The sequence below is a fragment of the Squalius cephalus genome, assembly GCF_949319135.1.
Source record: "Squalius cephalus genome assembly, chromosome: 13".
Lineage (NCBI taxonomy): Eukaryota > Metazoa > Chordata > Actinopteri > Cypriniformes > Leuciscidae > Squalius > Squalius cephalus.
This window is the reverse complement of record NC_137134.1, coordinates 38,029,094-38,051,409: the sequence shown is the minus strand read 5'-3', so window position 1 is coordinate 38,051,409 and position 22,316 is coordinate 38,029,094. Positions and strand designations below refer to the sequence as shown.

General features: G+C 40.6%; 1 long non-coding RNA gene across 1 annotated transcript; it reads right to left on the bottom strand.

The window, feature by feature from the left end:
* Positions 1-992: 992 nt before the first annotated feature.
* Positions 993-16,894, bottom strand: LOC307170073. The gene is made up of 3 exons (XR_013823284.1): positions 16,738-16,894; positions 15,901-16,121; positions 993-2,732 (listed from the first exon to the last, which is right to left on the bottom strand). It is a non-coding gene; the product is annotated as an uncharacterized lncRNA (long non-coding RNA).
* Between the last annotated feature and the right edge of the window lie 5,422 nt (positions 16,895-22,316).

The window sequence follows — 22,316 nt, the reverse complement described above, 5'->3', positions numbered from 1 at the left end:
GACTTAATTTGAACTGTTGTATGAAATCAATGTCATATTTTCAATCGTGAAGGTATTCGGGAAACAGCACTTGGCGCGTGAGGTTGCTTAACAGTATCATATGTTAAAAATATTAAGATTTTATAGGCAGTGTGTTGTTCACTGAGTTTCTTTGTGCATTTTTTGCATATTTGCAGAGGCCCCGCGGCCAGCTGTGCGCTAGTGCATCCGTGCCGAGGGTCCCCTCTGTCAGGGAATAAAACAAGGGGCAGTGGGAAGAGTCTAGGGAGGCAAAGAGATCAACCTGTGCATCGCCAAACTGTTCCCAAATCAGCTGAACCGTCTGGGGATGGAGTCTCCATTCTCCAGGAAGTGGCTGAACCCATGAGAGCTCGTCGGCCACACAGTTCAGCTCTCCCGGAATGAGAATGGCTTGAAGCGACCTCAGATGCTTCTGACTCCATAGGAGGAGATGGCGGGCGAGTTGCGACATACGGCGGGAATGTAGACCACCTTGTTGGTTGATATACACTACTGTCGCCGTGTTGTCTGAACGGACTACTACGTGTTGGTCCTTGAGCAACGCCTAGAAACAGTGCAGAGCCAAGCATACAAGTATACCCGAAGGCCCAAACGGGCGCCGTGCCAGAGCACCATGTCCCTGTGTTCGCAAACCTGGTCTCGAGAGTGAACTAGGATCAGCCAGTCGTTGAGATAGTTCAGGATGAGTACCCTGTGTTGCCGGAGTGGCACAAGGGCTGCCTCGACGACTTTCATGAAGATGCGAGATACAGATTAAAGCCTATATATATACTCTAGTAACTAACTCTACAAACATTTGTAAAACAGTGATAGATGGGTCTCTTAACCTTTACGCTGAGGAGAAAATCCAATGCAACTTTGAAGGGACCAAGAGAAACATGATTATGTATTTCTACTCAGCATGACTTTTAGATGTAACTAAAGTAAAATTATCAAATTATTTATTCTTGATGCAAGAAGGAGCAGACAATAAAAATGACAATAAAAGTTTAATACTTGGTGCAGAAAATACAAAAAGAAAGTAAAATTGGAAGCAAATAAGACAGATCTCTCTCTTTATTGACTAACAAGATAGCAAAGCATCTCAATCAGCCTCTTCTTCAGCTTCCTGAGCAAGAACAGTTAGTAAAAAAAAACACTTGTACTTTTAAACGTATAGATTATATTAAGCAACATTATATATGCAATATTGCTCTTTGGGAAGGAACTTCATCTTTGAGTTGATGTGAATCTCACAGTTAAAACTGCTGTTCTTAAAGATAAACTATTTAATGTGACAAATTTTGACAATGTTTTGTTTATACTTTCGATCGTTGTGGCCAGGGCTGTAGAGTTCTAGAATCGCTCCCCCGAGAAATTTTTTATTTCTCTGATTTACATATGTGCATTTCAAGCTTTAAATAGTAATAGCTTTAAAATCATGTCAGTGGGCAGTAGATTGTTTGTCAATATCTGCTCTCTCTTCATCTCCATCACTTTCTTTTTCTCTCAGTCTCTCTACTATGGTCTGTCTCTTCCCCTCCTAAAGCTGAGCTTTCTCTGATATTCTTTTGATTTTTGTCTGTGTCAGTGAAGAAAGTAAACATAGGCTCAACTGATATTTATATACATCAGTTTTCCTGATTATTTTTGTCGACTGTTTAACATTTCTATCCTAAAATAGCTGTCAAATATGAAATGTTTAGTTTAGCTATATTTGATCCCACACTTCATGACCGTTAACTGAAGGCTAGAACATGCGCTCAGCAGCTTCTGTGAACATAAAGCCTGTTTACTTTAATTTGATTGGTCATCTCAATATTCTGATGTTGATGAGCGGCGACAGACCGCAGAGCTCAGACGAGAAGATCTTGGAGCTGTGCAATATCCTTGCAGCACTAAAGTAGAGTTAATACTATATTAGCATATTATTTCACAACCTTTATTATATACACCTCGGAAATATACTGAAGTCTGGACCTCGGTGACTTCATAACTGGCTACAGCCGTGGTTGAGGCTGGTTAAACAAACTAATAGGAAAGAGAGTTGGCATCGCACTTGAAAGTGCTGGAACTGAAGATAAGCTACTTAATGTGAGTTTTTGTGTGACTGTGTAGATGAGATAATTGAGTGAAGCTCTTCCCACATGCAGTGCAGTGATAAGGTTTCTCTCCAGTGTGGATCCTCTCATGTGATTTCAGGGATCCTGACACACTGAATCTCTTGTCGCAGTGTGAACACTTGTAAGGTTTCTCTCCAGTGTGGATCCTCTGGTGCCGTTTCAACTCTTCAGCTGTGACAAAAGTCTTCTCACACTCAAAGCACATATAATTTCTTACACCAGTGTGTATTTTTTGATGTCCTTTTAAATCCTGCAGACGTGAAAAACTCTTTCCACACAAAGAACATGAATGTGGTTTCTCCTGTGAATGAACTGTCATGTGGCTCTTCAGGCCTGAAGCCCTCAAAAATATTCTGCCACATTGATCACATTTGTGCAGTTTCTCTCCAGTGTGGATGATCATGTGAACCTGAAGGTTTCCTTGATGTCTAAAACTCTTCCCACACTGATCACATGTGAACGGTTTCTCTCCAGTGTGGATCCTCATGTGAACATTGAGACTCTGTTTGTATGTGAAACTCTTTCCACACTGAGTGCAAGTGAAAGATTTCTGAGATCTTCTCTGATGTTTCTCCACTTCATTCACTTCTTCATTCTCATCCATCAGGCCTGAAATTAAAGTTAAAAAAGTGCTCAGTAAATCAATAAAAGAAAAATGATGTAGTGAAAAAAAATAAAAATAAAACCCAGATGTAATGGCAGAAAGTACTGAGTTGTGTTCAAACAACTGTTATACAAGATTATGATGATTTTGATCCATCATGTCCCTGGAATTTTCCATGAAAGGGGTTCATTAATGTACTAGACATTATTTTTATTTATTCATTAAAGGCACAAATCTATAGAGCCCCTAATAATTGGATATTATGATGGGAGGAAATAATATTTCAATGCTTTTGTGTTCCTGCAAGAAACTGTTTGATATTCGCAAAACCTCAGAGATATTTGCGAGTAAACGCAAAATTACACGTGGGAAGGCAAACGCTTTTGCGAGGGAGATGTACGGGCGTCCTCAGGCAGTGGTTCAGGCTTTAGGATTGTCCAATAAAGAAACATTATCAGCATGCTGGTGTAAAACTGTATATTTCTCATCTATTATCACTACCAACCACGGACAGTTAGTATTGTAAAAAATATGTGGGAGACCATTGCAAGTTTGTGACTATATTTTAGGGGTGCAACAGTACATGTATTCACACAGAACCGTTCGGTACGGATGTCATGGTTCGGCGCATGCAGTCGCTCGACGAATACATTGTCAAAGGCGATCCAGGCTCAAATCCAGAAGGGGGCATGGCACTAGGCATGCTGTAATGCTGTTTGCTAACAGTAAAAATTGCAGAAGAAGAAGAGACAATTGATCGATATGTTTACGTCTCTCAACCAGTGTTTCAACTGCGGAAAGATATCAATAAAACAGCTTGAGAATAATATCTCACATTTACCTCCGAGCTTTTAGTGTTGCATTTAGAGAGGCATTTCATATATGCACTATATTAGTCTATTCATTATATTTACTTAACCTGTTAATAAAGTTTTGATTATTTATTGTATGTTTAAATAAATTTGTCATGAAAACAACAGCCACTGAGTAAATGATTCCATTTCTGTCCAATGACTTGGACTAGAAAATGTACTTTATAATTAGATTTAGCAAGCAAAACCTGCCACATGTGCAATTTATAGTACATTTTTTTATTTGAGTGTTGATTATTATATCTAAAAATAAATAGCACATAGTTTGAGCTCTGTTGTTAATTGTAGCATTGTAATTCTAACATTGAATTATAGAAGTCTATAATGTATTATGTGAATGCTAGGTCAAAGAGATGTCTTTTTCGTCTAGCTTTGAACTGACAGAGTGTGTCTGCTTCCCGGACAGTGTTAGGAAGACTGTTCCAGAGTTTTGGTGCTAAACAGGAGAAGGATCTACCGCCAGCAGTCGACTTAGAGATCGCAATAGACGTGAAGGACTATAATGCGTTAAGAGCTCGCTCAAGCACTGCGGAGCTAAACCATTTAGTGCTTTGTACGTGATCAGCAATATTTTAAAATGTATGCGATGTTTAATAGGGAGCCAGTGCAGTGTTGACAGAACCGGGCTAATATGGTCATACTTCCTGGTTCTGGTAAGAACTCGAGCTGCTGCGTTTTGGACCAGCTGTGGTTTGTTTATTAAGCGTGCAGGACAACCACCCAGTAGAGCATTACAATCTAGCCTTGAGCTCATGAACGCATGAACTAATTGTTCCGCATTTGTCAATGAGAGCATATGGCGTAATTTAGATATATTTTTTAAGATGGAAAAATGCGGTTTTACTGATACTAGACACGTGACTTTCAAATGAAAGATTGGTATCAATGAGCACACACACACACACACACCCAGGTTCCTAACCCTTTCACACGTAAGTTTAAAATATTCTGGCTGACCCCCCAGCGTTAGTTTTTCAAGGTGACCGTTATTTAGAACGTGTCACTTTAAAGGTCCCATGACATGCTACTTTTTGTAGGCTTTAATATAGGCCTTAGTGGTCCCTAGTACTGTATCTGAAATCTCTTTCCAAAAATTCAGTCTCAGTGCAGAATTATAGCCACTATAAGCCAGTCCCAGAATGAGCTTCCTTCAGACGGGCCGTTTCGGTGTCTGTAGCTTTAAATGTTAATGAGGAGGAGATAGGCGGCGTAAGGTGGAGGGTGGGTGTGGCCTTGACCATCTGCGGCAACGGTAGACCATGCATGTTTACATTGGATATATTGCAATGGCACGGAGACACGCAGTCGTTCAAGCATTTCAGTTTGACCCAGAATCTGATCCGGATGGAGAAGCAACGGATGAAGAAGTTGCAACTCAGCAGCTCCAGCAGGACGTTTCCGAATGGTTAGTTTAAAATATTATGTCTGGATACGGTACTTTATTCGGATGGTTTAGTTATTATCATGTAGCTAACGCTAACCTAACAGCCTTTTCACGGGAGATCTGTAACGTCTGTAATTTATCTTATTACAATTACATCAAGCTCTGCGATCTTGAAATGCGGATATCGCGCACGCCGTATAACCAACAGGAAAACGCTATCCAAATCCAAATAACAAAGAAGTGTACAACACTCGCGTTACAGTGTGTGTATTCACACACATACTTGATGCTGTCTACCTTTACATTAGCGCAAGTAACTGCATAGCTAATGTTACAGCCACATTCTACGTGTAACAAGCTAGGTAACCATAAACAGTAAAGCAACAACTTTTATCATTAGTTGACTTACTTGTCCGAGTTGTGTAACGTTAGCTGAGCCAAAGAGAGTTGGTACTGATCCAGACTTTAGTTTCAGACGTTCAGCAAGCCCAGTTCTGTATTAACCCCTCGGTGTTCATTTGTACATCCAATTATTGAGCAATTATTATGCTTCGCTCGCTCAAAAGCCATTATATCTCTCGTGGACAAACTAAAATCGCGCGCGTTCCTACTTCCTAGCTCATTTTCTCATGGGCGGAAAATATTCTCTGGGCGGGCAAAGCAGAGACAGGGGAGGTAACATTCCTCCTTATAACGTCATAAGGAGGAGATTCAAGATCAGCGCGGTTGAGCGTCCATTTTCTCAAAGGCAGAGAAAGATAGCAAAAGCTCGATTTACACCGATTAAAATTTCTAGAAACTTGGGGACCATATACAGGCTAGGGGAACTCATATTAATGCTAAAAAACCTCAGAAAGTGAAAATTTCATGTCATGGGACCTTTAAGGTTTCCATGGTGACGCGTTATTGCTTGTCACGTGACACACCGCAGCAACAACAGAGCTGAATGAATGATGATCTGCTTTTATGTCATTTTTCCTTTTTTATTCAAAATATTCACAAATTTGTTAGATATGGCATGAAATATCTGATATTCCGATTGTCAAATATATGCAAGTGGAAGTGTTTTGTTTTTTGAACACCATTATAACGATCGCGTTAGTTGAGCTGTATGCGCGATGGGCGCCGCCATGTTAGTTTGTGCCGCAGACGCAGTTCAGAGAATCGGATCTGTTGGATTTACAACAAGTGAATTCATCCACTTCTCCCGAAATACATCAAAGTAAGTGGCAGGTGAACTGGGAGAAGAATAGAGTAAACTTTAAAGTTACTTGCACAATGTGTATCTGATATTAATAAAACTAATTATAATGGAAAGGATTATTATTGCCTCTTCCTTTGACATCAGTGTGTATTTTACAAACTCTAAATGTATTGTTTTTTTAGTACTTATATGTCTGAAACCTAAAACAAACATTATGTGGATGAAAACACTGAAAAGTTGTGATATATGACAGCTGAGCGCGCCTCTGGCTCAGCTCCAGCCAACGCGAAAGCACATTTTAATTTAGCAGTTGATCACCGCATGCACTGACCGTTCTAATCACATTAAATGTGATCGTATGTGCGAAAGGGTTAAAAGAAGAATGTATTTATGTAAATTCAAATATATTTATATATGAAATGTCAGATTTTTATTTTATTTTTTTAGATTTTTTTTTTTAGCCTACGTAATTTTTTGGCGGCACCCCTGACACAGTCAGGGGGCACCCCAGTGTGCCGCGGCACCCACTTTGAGAAAGGCTGCTCTAAGGGTTCATTTTAATGTTTCCCAATTAAGAAAAAAACCTGGATTCCCAGCAGTGAATGGTGAATTTGGCCGGTATTTTTTTCTTTAACCCCTTAACTGTCACCGTCCCGTATACGGGACGCCTAACTTTACTTGCCTATATTACTATTTAATCCTAATCTAATTATGACAAACTATATATCGTTGTAAAGTTCTAAGACTCCTAAACAGATATTTAGGACTGTTTTTTTGTTATAAATTATGTAGGAACAGAAATAGATGAATTTATGACAAGAGTGCACCTCAAAAAATCGACATAATAACAGGAGTTCTGACCTCCGTCACAAAAAGTTGACGCACACACTTTTAATAATTGATATGTTGGTTTTTATGCTAAAATTTCATTAGAAAATATATAATCTAGTATTTGTCAATAAAAAAAAAAATTATAAAATAATATTATCTTCTAAAAAGTATAATATATACTATCTTCTAAAATATTGTATTATATTTTTTATCGCTTTTTTTTATTATATTACATATTTTATTAGTTATCATAAATTAGGTATCATTTGAAAGCTTACGATCTCAGAATTCATCCTGTGAAAACTGTTTTGAAATTGGACATTGTGTTTCCATAGAAACGGTACTCTAAATTATTTTATCAGGCTCCTCCCCTTTTTGGCATCATTATGTTTCATAATTTATGATCAAAATATTTTCTAATCTTGACAAAACACATATTGTCAGAAAGGTCTGAGTCTCAAGGTTCCATATTTTGTGACAGAAGTGATATTTGGACAGAAATTTATTATTTTTTTATGGTAGAATGCATACAGTAAAATTCAATGGAATTCAATGACACCCGGTGGCTATTTTTGGTAATACGCCTAAACAAAATCTCATAGGAACTTCATTTTTTGTGATATCAACTTCAAATTTGGAACACAACTTGGTTAGATATTTGGCTTTGAATTTATAGTAATTTTTTTGTAAAACATATTTTGTAAAATATATATTTTATATAAAATAAAAATATTTAATAAATTATATTTGAATTAATGTAAATTTAAACTTCCATAACTTTTTCATACTTTCATTTTTTGAAGTGCTTTCACTTCAGCAATAATCTGCAAAAAAATAATTTTTTACCTTTAAAACAAGACCAAACTTAGGTCTATACTCCAAAGCATTCTTGAATTACAAGCATTTAAGCTTGAATAGTGCATTTTAATGTCCATTCTCAAAAAGGGGGGTGACAGCTAAGGGGTTAAATGAAAATTAACGTAAAGTATCTTTTTCCCTATACCAATTACACAATACTTTTACTAAAATAATAAATTAAACAATTCTTAATTCTAGTTTCCTAGAAATCAGTACCTTGTTAAATGAATGAGCTTGCCAAACTCCAAAGAAATACCAGAATACAAATGTTAATGGTAAAAGAAAATAACAAATATTTATTTGTTTTACATTAATGTAATAACCCCCTTTAAAAGGAAAAAAACAAGGAACCACCTTTTTTATATGAAGACAGATAAACGCTTATACCCAATGGTATGTAAATTACAAATCACCTGTTCAGTCTCAGAACTGTTCCTTGTCTCTCTTATGTTTGTTTTTACACTTGCATTTTACCTTTTTCCTTTTCTACTTTAAAACACTGTCCTCAATCAGCATACAAGTTGACAAATTCAAAACCCTGTTAGATATAGGCTAAACACTTTTCTCCTGAAACATGTAGAGCAATAAGGAAAATAAAACAATATTTCTTTCAAAACAATTAAACACTTGAAAAAAACCCACGATTCACAACACAGGGTATCTGCACATTTTTGATCAACAAATTTAATGACTTTTAAGACCTTTTTAAGACCTTCAAGAATAAAAATTAAGACCATTACCATGGAAAAAATAAATAGCCTATATAAAAATGACACTCTAGGGTGTTCAGGTTAACAAAGCACATTTGTATTTGAGCAACAGTGCAAATAGTCTTAATAGCCTTTGGTGGTCCAATTCATGCTTTCGTCAAACATGACAACGAAGCTGCCTTGATTCACACTTGACAGAAGTCCCCTTTTTATGTACTGAACAAGTCCAAATCGAGTAAGAGAAGAGGTTTTGTCCCTGCCACAACTAAATGTTTTTGCACATTCCTCAGGGAACATTGCCCTGAAGTGCTCATGTCTTCGTTGGACGTATAGGAGTGATGTCGGCTAACCGTGTGCAAAACCCACAGCATTTCAGCCTTCAGTGTATTAGTTGGGGAGAATGTAAAATGGTGCCCCAAAGACACCAACGCGGCTGTAATGTTAGCCTCAGGGCCGTAGCCTAGCCATCATTTCAAAAGTGAGGGGGACAGAATAACTACCAATTCTTTTTTCAGGCTTGTTGACAGGTTTTTCCTTAAAGGAGCTGTATGTAGTTTTTAGCGGCCTCTAGCTGTGATGTTTCAGATTGCAACCAATAAGTTTTCAAGCGCGTGCTCTTACGCGTGCTCGAATTTATGAGCGAGCACTGTGGGTACCGGCCAGACTGAGACGCAACCGGACGTAACTCACAAAGCATCCCACAACATGCTGGAAACTCAGGTAAACTCCCACTGCAACGTTAAAATAATAGGCTACTTTAATCAGCTTGACGTTGAACTAATGCTCCATGCTCCTACCATGATAAGTATGGATCCTATCAACCGTGCCGAATTTTGCCACTGGGCAATTCCACGCAAAACTGTCACATCCATAACGCCAACTCAATGCCATGGTATTGAGTTGGCGTTATGGATGTGACAGTTTTGCGTGGAATTGCCCCACTGCAAGCACTACTTCACATTTTCTTCAGGAAATGTACATTCTAGGTTTGTAGATAAGGTTTCTCCATTATTCAAATGTCCTGCCGATGTTGATCCGTGTTTTTTACCCGAAGTTCATCCGATTCACGTCTGGCCTTACGAGCTTCAGCAGAAAAAAAGTTTTTTGTTGTTTTTTATCAATATGTGGAGTTTGTGTTGGAGTCTGTGTTTTGCTGGGCGCCGGTCGTTTCTTAGTGTTATCAGACATGTCATAAGTTGCATAAGTCATAAGTCCATGTCATAAGTTGCAGTGTCGTCGCTGTTGAGTGCAAAGTCAGTAGGCTAGACGAGGCGAGAGGCTCTGGAGCGCGCATGCAGGTGACGTCACTGGCGGTAAATCCGACCCGGGACCTTCACATAAAAATAAGAATACTTGCTTTAAGAGGTAATAGCAAAACCCGCAAAGTGGATAATTTTAATGTGAGATTACAACCCCTTCACACACAGGCAATAAAAAAATGATTCGTTTTGGTTGAAAAGCTACATACAGCACCTTTAATTGGCTTAAAATGCTATTTATTTTTAAAGCAATACAACAGAAAGAAAGAAATGCAGATGTTGAGTATACCGTACTTTATAGCCTATAAAAAAGTATACTTATACTTTATATACTTATGGTAAAATCCTGATCATGTATTTTACTAGTTAATAAAGTAAGCTAATAAAAAGAAAATTTTGTACATTTTAAAGATAAATTCATTAATCTGGTGCACTTAGTCACTCGAATCCACTGTTAAAAATAAATAATCCACCGGCCAACCGCCCAAACCTAACGTTATATTCTCTGATTTAGATATCTGCATCTGATCATCGCATTACAATTATTCAAATGATCAGTGTTAAGCATGAAAATATGGTAAAATCACACTGAATTAAGCTGATTTTAAAAATAACATTTACTTAAAATAAAAGTTGTTATTTTGGCAAAATTACATTTCCTTAATAGCCTAGCAGAGTCTTACTAAAACTTTACAATTGCAAACCTTTTAAAACTACTTCAAACTTTCTAGTTAGGCTTTTTCAAGAGAACTTAGTTTGTAGACAACTTTTAGACAAACGTAGACAAATTTTATCTAATTGTAAAGTGTTAACAAATTATGGTAAACATAATCTAACCTAACGTTACTGCCTGATTCAAGCAGATAGTGGCTGTTAATGCATGAAAATACAAATTCCGCATTAACAATCACCATGTTTATTCTAATTTGAAGGGCTTCGATAATATATCTGTGAAAATAAAAGATATTACGAATAAAACAGTTAGTGAATATTTTAAATTTACAACAAAACTTGTTAATTATTCAACAAGAGAAATAGGCTGAGTTATCCGCATTGTGCAACACAATTCGAATACCACATGAATTATAGATGACAACTTACTTGCAACTTACTTGACTTTTTTGTGAATAAGGAGTGAAGAGTTTTTTTTGCCGTTTTGAACTCATTGCGACCTCTATGAAAATTATTCGGCGCGGCCGCGCGGTTGCGTGCATTTGGGCGTGATGCACGAGTGACTGATTACCATGGAAACGTGAAAGTCACGTATGTAGATAGACTATCCTTGACTTTTTGAATAAAAAAATCACGATATAGGCAAACAGCTGAATGGGGACAGTTGTTGCCTGACCGTCGCGCTTGTGCTTCTCCCCTTTCATATGCGCGTCAAGGGCTTTGCAGCCCACCGCATTTCGTATACCGTCGTTTTTTTGTAACCAGCCGCTATATTTCTCATCATTGAGCAAGTTATCATTAAATTTGCACTTCCCTATCTTAGCTCGCGTCTGCCGCTAGACTTCTTCGTCTGTTTATGACAGGCCTACGGAAAACACGTACTGCACCCTAAATGGTGTGTGATGCCTGTGCAATAGGCACACGCTACTTTTTACTGTCTTTAGACAGGGACGTGCGCTGGTGAAATGGAAAATACCGGTAGTTTCTCCCGACAAAAGGAGAAACTCCGCCAGATGAAATTTAATGCCGCCAGATGAAATTTAATGCCACTCTTCAAAAATTAGTGAAATTTAATACATTTTAAGACCTTAAAAAACGTATATTTTATTTAAGACGTTTTAAGACTTTTTAAGGACCCGCGGGGACCCTGCAACAGGTTTTTTCCTTTCAGTATGCAAATTAGTTATGAGTCAGTGACGCAGTCAAATATACACGAGTCAGTGACGCAGTCAAATATACGGTCGTTCGTTATCGTTGGGGCCCAGTTCGTTGGTGCACATTAACAGCTGACGAATTTAATGTACTCTCACACATTCAACAGTCCCGAAAACAGTCTACGATATGAACAGTTTCACACGAGCAGTCCTGATACGCGATGAATGCAGTTGATCCACATCCCATGACAACGAACCACACAATCTTTCCAGTCCCGGAAAAATTCCGAATTCCACCATGAACGTCCAATAACTTCGACACAGTTATTGACCATGAATTTGAATGTCACTAGCTGTTAAGCCCTCATCACGCACGTCTTGACTCAGCACTATGACTCAAAGATCACGGAGAAGATAACAGAAATAAAAAAAAACCATTTCAAATAGCAAAAACAAAATAAACCACACGTTGTTTCTCTACACTTTGGGCCTTATATTACACAGAATATATTAAGTCTCCAAAATGACGCACTTCTCAAAAGCAGTCAAATTACCGTCTTTTCATGCCATGTGCGATGCTCGGAAGGAGTGATTAGTGATTAGTTTGCGTCATAACGTGAGTTACGTGAAGGGGAAGCCTTCACGTAACTCACGTTATGATGCAAACTAATCATGCTCAACAATCACTGGCCAGCAATAGTACATTTACATTCAATGCTATCTCATTGGATATGAAACAAAAACATTTGGTTATATCACATTGAAATGATATTGAAATGTGAAAACAGAAAATGAAAAGCACAAATATTCAATATTTTAAAATACTTCAAAACAAAAGGCATATATATTTTAGGGGTCCCTACAAGTAGTACGAAATTACTAGTCATCCAATTTTTTAAATCAGCTATACATTCCGTTAATTTTGTGAATTAGTAAGTTTCGTTAGGTTTTGAAGAAATATAGAGCTGAGTATCATCAGCATAACAGTGACAACTAATGCCATGCTTCCTAATGATATCTCCTAAAGGTAGCATGTACAGAGTGTGTGTGTGTGTGTGTGTGTGTGTGAGTGAGTGAGGGTAGCTTGTACAGAGTGAACAGCAGCGGTCCTAGTACTGAGCCTTGTGGTACGCCATACTGAACTAGTCTCAGTACTATGGTACGGTCTAAATCCTGACTGGAAATCCTCGCAGATATCATTTCTTTCAAGAAAGGAACACAGTTGTGAAGATACTGCCTTTTCTAGTATCTTTGACAGAAAAGGTAGATTCGAGATCGGCCTGTAATTGACTAATTCTGTAGGATCAAGTTGCGTTTTTTTAACGAGCGGTTTAATCATAGCCAGCTTAAAAGTTTTCGGTACATATCCTAGTGACAAAGATGAATTAATGATATTAAGAAGAGGATCTATGACCTCTGGGAGCATCTCTTTCAGTAGCTTAGTCGGTATAGGGTCTTACATACATGTTGTAGATTTAGATGATTTAATGAGTTTAGCAAATTCTTCCTCTCCTATAGCAACGAATGAATGGAGTTTTTCCTCAGGGAGACTACAATGCACTGCCTGATGCGATACTGTAGTAGACGGTTGCATAGTTATAATTTTGTTCCTGATATTATCAACCTTACCACACGCCTACATTTGAACAAACTTGAGCGCGCAAAAGATGCGATATGTGAACGGCCTCTGGCGAGCTAGCTCATCAGGGCTCCAGACTGCGACCAAATGGTCGCATTTTGCGACCAAAATTTGAGAGTGTGCGACTGAATTTTACACCCAGTCGCACATGTGCGACCAGTAATTTATTTTTTTATTTTTTCACGTTAAACGTGGAAGGGGCGCGTCAATGAATCTGGAATGTGTGGCAGGCCAATGAGTGTGAGAAAAATAGGGAATGGCCACTATAACTGGCTAATGTGTGGAGGGGGAGGGTCCTAGAGATAATCGAGCGCGCGTAAACGTCCGTGGTGGGAAGGAGACGGAGACAAATATCAATGTCACGGACAGACACAGTCGGATGATGATGATTCAGAGTCAGAGGTTTGTAAGGTGATAAAGGCCTGAACCCACTATTGTCTGGAAGACTGGCTACGAGAATTCAGCTGGTTGAGGTACTGTAAGGAGATGAACTCCATGAGCTGCGAATGTTGCAGTCCCAGAACTGCGGGGAAAACGAAGTTTGCAGACAGTGCCGGCACTTCGCAGTTTAAACACTCAATCTCAGCCTCAAGCATAGAGTATGCCGTGACATGTTAATAAATAAAAACAAAATGAAAGTGGAAAAAACTGCGCTACTCAGTACTGATTCTGCTTCACAGACCGTTTAATAGTTCGAACCAATAATAGACAGCGCAGAGCTCCTCGACAGTCGCGGGCCGATCGCGATCACGCGAAACAGTTACATCGTGGAGATCCAGTGAAGAAATCCATTGAGTTCGCGACAGAATTAATAACATTGCTGCGAGATCCAATGAGAAACATTCAGATTTGACGCAGAATTCTCTGTTATAAACCATATCAGATCAAACAGCGCTGATGTGGAAACCAGGAGAAACATGTGCAATGAGCGAACAAGTTATAGAAGGATTTAGGTCCACAGATCAGCAACATTCACCTTGGATTTACTGTAGTAACACTAACTGTAACTATGGTATACTGTGGTTATAACAGTAGCCTACACATATTTTTCCAGCACTTCAAAACTATATTATCATATTTAAATGTTATTTTTAATAATGTGTTGACCAAAACATTTTTTGTTCATCCTTTAAAGACCTATTTATAAAACTAAAAGTTTCAAGAAGTAGGGAAATTCACACTTATTTAAAAAAAAAAAAGATAAAGATTAAATTACTATTGTAAACATAGCTGCAGAGGACGCTTACTGGCTATTTTCACTCCCTAATATATATTTTGTCACTCATTTTGCTTTTGAATTAATATTAAGACATTATGAATGATAATAATTAAAGTTAACTTTATCTATACACCTCAAATTAAGCTCAGTGCTTTGTCATCCCACAGTGCTACCAAATACGTTCTGTAGAACTTAGTGCCGCTGCCCTCAAATGTTAGTCTGGAGCCCTGTGAACTTAAAATAAAACTGCACATTGTAATTTCTGTACGTTAAGGCTATTTATTATCAAAGCATTTGTCAGTAATACAGTTATTTTGGGGGAAAATGTGAATAATTGCATTGCAAGGTGATTTAAGGTATGCCTCTAAATTTTCTGCTTGCGCTCCTAAAATTTTAAGTCAGGGGCTACAGCGCTCCTAATAAAAAAAGTTAGTCTGGAGCCCTGCTCATATCAAGCCACGAGCGACTGGAGCACGCGAGCGATGTGTTGGAGACCCTGCTCTAGGGCTCCGCTTTGAAGGCTACAACTCCATACTTTTTTGCTACTTTGTAATAACTTTCTGCGGCCAGCGTTTCAGGAAGTGAACGAGGGTAAACACTTTTTTAGACCTGCCTAAATGAAATTTAAGACCTAGGATGAAAATCTGGCCGTTTTTAAGAAAAAAAAAAAAACGCCCATCGCAGCTTCTTTTATATGTTTAAAGTTGTAAATAAGCCATTAACACTAGCTACAGCATCCATGTATTCATTGTTTTGGTTTCTGAGAGAAGCACGTTAGAGCGAGGCTGCGTGTGAGATGCATTCAGGGACCGTAAGAAGTGCGGGAAAGGCGAGTTTTTTTTCACAAATGCGTGGAAAATCGGGACAAATATATAACAGTCGAGTTCTCCAGCGGGTGGCAATAGTGGTGACAGGTAGGTTGAAGGGGACCGGTGTGTTATTCAAGTCAGATTAAAGTGCCTCCCACTGTAATTTGCAGCCTGATAAATACATTTTGCCTGCGCCGGAGGCCGGACCTGCCCTCATGCCGGAATACTTTAAGCCCTTAATTAATAATGATAATAATAATAATAATAATTTTATTATTTTTTTTTTTTAATTATTTTTTTTTATTATACTGATAATTTTTCGTCTTGATGTCACAACAAAAAGGAAAATGACTCATTGGAAAAACGATTCATTAAATTGACTCAGAGTCGACTCCTACTTTTGAGAGACAATAACTTTTTTTACGGTGAACTTTCATATATAAAACTTTGCAGGATGTTTTTGTTCACTTAGCTCTATGTTACACACTACATGAAATAACATAATAGGTGCCCTTTAATGTTCTTCAGCCTCACTAATGAAGAATCAGGAATAAACACCAACCTCTTTGTTCTTCAGTGTGTTTCATTCTACAGTGTTCTGGATCTCTCATGTTCTCACTGTCCTTCAATAAACTCTGTCTTTGCAGATTTCAGCTCTTCCTGATGGTTTGATGCTCGTCTTCACTTGTAGCTGATGGGAATATTCCAGCACTTATTGGTGAATTGCAGTGGGAGGAGCTTCACTGAAGGAGGAGGAGCTTCACTGACAGAGGAGGAGCAGATCTGACAAAATCAAGAAGAAATCACTTACTGAGTAAAAAAAAAAATAGTCCACCCACTTTAAGTATTTATGGTCACATTATAAAAAATTAAGAATAAAAAAAAAAGATTAAAACATAAAAATATATTTACAGGTTTGCAAGAAACAAATGGCGCACCAATTGAGTTAACTCAACTTTTTGTTTTGTTTATTGAGTTGCATATGAAACATGGTTCATCACAGATTATTGAAATAAAAGCCATTATGAAACTTATATCTTGCAGATGTCACAATAGCTGATCGTGTCGTTTGCTCAAATCTGTTGACAATAAAATGAGCTTAATGTGTGAATTTACAGATCTGAAGACATCAGCATAATGAATGAGGAGAAAACAGGATCTATTGACATGAAATAAAGAGGCTTTTCAGCTGCTCTGATAATAGTGATGAGCCATAGACTATCAATACTCATTCAACAAGAATATAGAGAATACAAGAATGATACGGTAAAATATTACAACAGTAATATAAATGTAAATATAAAGACAGCCGCTGATGACATTATCAACCCTTGTAATTTGTCCACATGAATCCGATTCCCTAATAACTTCATAACAACAAAGTACGCTAACATCTTACCGTTTTGTATGGGAAAAGAAAGACACACGATGAAAACCTTTCTGAAAAGACCCCGTAAAATGTTGAGTAAACTTTACTGTGCAGTTACGAGATTTAACGTGTGAACTGTTTACCTCAAAAGACTCAGGAGACGCGCGACCGCGAAAGTTTTGACGTCATCACCGCGAGACGAAATAAACGATAGATTATCAAAAACTCATTTTTAAGCATACCTTTTCTCCACTCAACTCTGTAATTTGGAACCAAACAATATATTACGTTTAAAAATAAATCTTTATTTTACAGAAACTTGTACAATAACGGTATAATTTTGGTCAGACAGTTATAAGAATAATGAACATCTCTTTACTGTGAATTCCTTAATCATTATAAGATCCCTGTAACTACTAAAGAGTTTGCTGTAGTATTTGATGCCATTCCCAGTAGCCTTATTCAACTTTTATCAGGCATATTTTTAAAAGCCTCTCCTGCTCGCCAAGGCTGCATTTAAAAAAACAGTAATGTTGTGAAATGTTATTACAATTAAAAAAAAAGAAAAGTATAATTTGTTCCTGAGACCAAAGCTGAATTTTAGCATCATTACTCCAGTCTTCAGTGTCACATGATCCTTCAGAAATCATTCTAATATGAGGATTTGATGCTAATTTTTTTTTTTTCTGGATTCTTTGATTAATAGAAAGTTACAAATAACAGAAATATAAATCTTTTGTAGTATTTTGTGTAATATTAATCACTACCGTTCAAAAGTTTGGGATCAGTAAGAAATTGTATTTATTTTTTGGCTGGGGAAATAAATAAAATAAATCAATGGGAAATCAATGAATCCCTAAAATGGGATCATCAACATGTGCAAAACTACTCAAACCCGAATCGTATCAATTTATTTAGAGATTTCTGTAACTTATCCAACCATACACAATACAGATCAGACATCCAAGAAATGCATGCTTACTCAAAATGACATTGCACTAAACATGATGCAAGTAGTTCTCTTACGAGAGATTCTCTCGTACTGCGTAGAATACGCTAGGGGAAAATCCTTTTCCATGAGAATACTGAAGCCAAAAAATTATCCTTAATTTTGTATTAATGTAAAACGCGTTGCGGCAGCATACAGACATAGGCGAGGCAGCTCGCGCGCCTATTGGCTGGTCTGCTGGCAACTGCTTAAGCCTATCGAGCGAGACCTAGAGTGACGTCAGACCCAATGAGGGCGCTTTGCGCCCTCTGCGTCACGTCCCGCCGAAACGGGCGTGGCTTAGGTCTATAAATACCGCTCGCAGGCTTTATATCTCTGGTTTTTCATCCTTCAGCGAAGCAACTCACATCGCTGGATCCGAGAAGAAGCCGCGCTGTTGAAGAAGCACCTCGGCGGGACGAGTCGACGAAGCTGCTGGCCGCGCCGCCTTCATCGCCTTCCTGCTGCGCTATCCAGCGCCCATATCCTTTCTCTGCACTGTGTGTGTGTGTTCGCCGGTGCGACTCACACTATCTAAAAGAGCTGCGTCTTTTTCAAGATGCCTTCTTGCGGCTCGTGCAAAGCCGCACTCAGCGACGGGGACCGCCATGTCATATGCGCTTCCTGCCTGGGTCAAGATCACGCAGCTCTCGCGCTCGCTGACGGCGGCTGCCCTCACTGCGAGCTGTTGCCATTAGCGACTCTGAGGACTCGCTTGGCACTATTCAGCGAGACTGCGCCCACACCTGCTGTTGTGCCGCGCCGTAAAAAGCGCCGCGCTCAGCGAATCCCGGAGCCCTCTCCCAGCCGTCGAAGCTCGCCGGTGCGCCCGCCTGCTTCTCCGGTTTCATCAGCTTCACTTCCGGACGGACAGCGGCCGCGGTCTGCCGCCGCTTCTGTCAATGACGCTGATGAGATCGACGCGCTGCTGCGAGAGGGGGATTCCTGCTCTCTCCTAGCATCAGGCAGTGAGGATTGGGCGAGCTCTGAGGATTGGGCGAGCTCTGAGGATCCCGCCCCCCCTGCCCGTGCTTCTACGGGGAAGAGAGCGAGCATTGAGGCGGAGCTCGTGCGCGTACTCACTCAGGCCACGGCGAGCCTCGGCCTCGAGTGGATTACGCCTGAGCAGCCTGCTCACAACCGGCTGGACGGCTACTTCCTGCCTGGGGAGCGCGTTTCACCTGCATCCAAGCCAGCGCCTTTTCTTCCTGAGCTTCATGAAGAAGTCGCTAAGTCTTGGGGCTCCCCTTTTTCGGCCAGGACACGATCCTCTGTCTCTTTGGCGTTCTCCGCTGTCGACGACGCAAAGAACAGAGGCTACCACTCCCTGCCGCCGGTCGAAGAGGCTATTGCAGCGCACTTATGCCCGCCCTCCGCTGGACGGCGTGCTAAGATGGCGCTGCCCTCAAAAGCCTGCCGCATGACGTCAGCCCTGCTCCGCCGCGCTTTCTCCGCCGCCGGGCAGGCCGCGTCAGCATTGCACACCATGGCCACGCTCCTTATATACCAGGCCGATCTCCTCCGTAAGCTGGATGAGAGAGGACCTGACGCAATCTGCATGCCGGACTTGAGGAGCGCTACAGCTCTTCGCACCACCAAGTCAGCAGCACAGGCCATTGGACGGAGCATGGCCTCGCTCACCGTGTCTGAGAGACATCTGTGGCTGACGCTCTCGGACATGACTGAGTCAGAACGCACCGCGTTCCTCGACGCGCCGCTTTCCCCTGCCGGCCTCTTCGGAACCTCGGTCAAAGACTTCGCCGATAGGTTCGCTGAGGTGCAGAAAGCGACCCAGGCCATGAAGCACTTCCTCCCGAAGCGCTCCAGTTCTGCAGCAGGCCGTGCGAAACCGTCTGCTCAGAGCTCACAGCCTAAGCCTCCGCCCACCGCCTCCTCTTCACAACGCCGCCAAACCCAGAGCTCGAGACCGCGCTCTCGCTCATCCGGCCGCCGCCCCGCGGCAAAAGGTTGCGTTGAAGCCAGAGGCCCCGAAATCGTCCTAGCACGCCTAGGAAAGCGACGGTGTCCAAGTCCCGCTGCGGCCGGACTTCCACCAAAGCTTGCCGCTCGTCCAGTTCCAGGAAATGTGACTGGTCCAGCGTATTTAGCAGCCAACAAGCCGGTTCCATTGCCCGCTTGCCTGCACAAAAAAGCCGTTTTTACGGCTACCCAGATAAATCCCTTAAAGAGTGTATTTTCTGGTGTCCCGGCCACGGCCGACGGTGTTTCATGTGTAGAAAAAATGCCCACTACTCAGTGCCCATTCCTACACACAAGCACAGCCCTTCACACAGGGCTTGCGCACATAAAAATCGACTTTGCGAACAGACTTACAGGACAATATCACTCTGACGTACAGGACAATATCACTCTGCGAACTGATGTACAGGACAATATCACTCTGCAAACTGACGTACAGGACAATATCACTCTGCGAACTGACGTACAGGACAATATCACTCTGCGAACTGACTTACAGGACAATATCACTCTGCGAACAGACTTACAGGACAATATCACTCTGACGTACAGGACAATATCACTCTGCGAACTGATGTACAGGACAATATCACTCTGACGTACAGGACAATATCACTCTGCGAACAGACTTACAGGACAATATCACTCTGACGTACAGGACAATATCACTCTGCGAACTGATGTACAGGACAATATCACTCTGACGTACAGGACAATATCACTCTGCGAACAGACTTACAGGACAATATCACTCTGACGTACAGGACAATATCACTCTGCGAACAGACTTACAGGACAATATCACTCTGACGTACAGGACAATATCACTCTGCGAACAGACTTACAGGACAATATCACTCTGACGTACAGGACAATATCACTCTGCAAACTGATGTACAGGACAATATCACTCTGACGTACAGGACAATATCACTCTGCAAACTGACTTACAGGACAATATCACTCTGCGAACTGACTTACAGGACAATATCACTCTGCGAACTGACGTACAGGACAATATCACTCTGCGAACTGATGTACAGGACAATATCACTCTGACGTACAGGACAATATCACTCTGCGAACTGATGTACAGGACAATATCACTCTGCGAACTGATGTACAGGACAATATCACTCTGACGTACAGGACAATATCACTCTGCGAACTGATGTACAGGACAATATCACTATGCGAACTGACGTACAGGACAATATCACTCTGCGAACTGACTTACAGGACAATATCACTCTGCGAACTGATGTACAGGACAATATCACTCTGCAAACAGACTTACAGGACAATATCACTCTGCGAACTGACGTACAGGACAATATCACTCTGCGAACTGACGTACAGGACAATATCACTCTGCAAACTGACTTACAGGACAATATCACTCTGCGAACTGACGTACAGGACAATATCACTCTGCAAACTGACTTACAGGACAATATCACGCTGCAAACTGACGTACAGGACAATATCACTCTGCGAACTGACTTACAGGACAATATCACTCTGACGTACAGGACAATATCACTCTGCGAACTGATGTACAGGACAATATCACTATGCAAACTGACGTACAGGACAATATCACTCTGCAAACTGACTTACAGGACAATATCACTCTGCAAACTGACGTACAGGACAATATCACTCTGCGAACTGACTTACAGGACAATATCACTCTGACGTACAGGACAATATCACTCTGCGAACTGATGTACAGGACAATATCACTATGCAAACTGACGTACAGGACAATATCACTCTGTGAACTGACTTACAGGACAATATCACTCTGCGAACTGACGTACAGGACAATATCACTCTGCGAACTGACGTACAGGACAATATCACTCTGCGAACTGACGTACAGGACAATATCACTATGCGAACTGATGTACAGGACAATATCACTCTGCAAACTGTCTTACAGGACAATATCACTCTGCGAACAGACTTACAGGACAATATCACTCTGACGTACAGGACAATATCACTCTGCGAACTGATGTACAATCAGCTTCATGGCGCGCGTCGAGACCATGGTAGAATCGAAAGTAGCTCATCTACTTCGAGCCGAGATTCTGAAACTGTTGAGCAAAGGGGCTATAGAACCCCTATCTCAAGCTCAAAGCGAAGGGGGGCTTTACAGCAGATACTTCCTGGTGCCCAAGAAAGACGGGGGTCTCAGACCCATACTAGATCTGCGGCAGCTGAACAGAGCGCTTCTGAAGCGCCAGTTCAGGATGCTCACGACCAGAAAAATCCTCGCGCATGTCCGCCGAGGGGACTGGTTTGTGTCAATAGATCTAAAGGACGCATATTTTCAAATACAGATAGCGTCACGTCACAGGCAATTTTTGAGATTCGCCTTCGAGGGCCAGGCATATCAGTACAGTCCTGCCTTTCGGCTTGTCCCTGGCACCCCGTACATTTACGAAGTGCATGGACGCAGCGCTCGCACCCCTCAGACTACGGGGTATACGAGTGCTGAACTATCTGGACGACTGGCTGATTCTAGCCCAATCTCACTCGGAGCTCGTAGAGCACAGGACCATTTTACTCGATCACCTCGAGAATCTCGGTCTCGCAGTGAACTGGGAAAAGAGCTCGCTATTCCCCAGTCAGA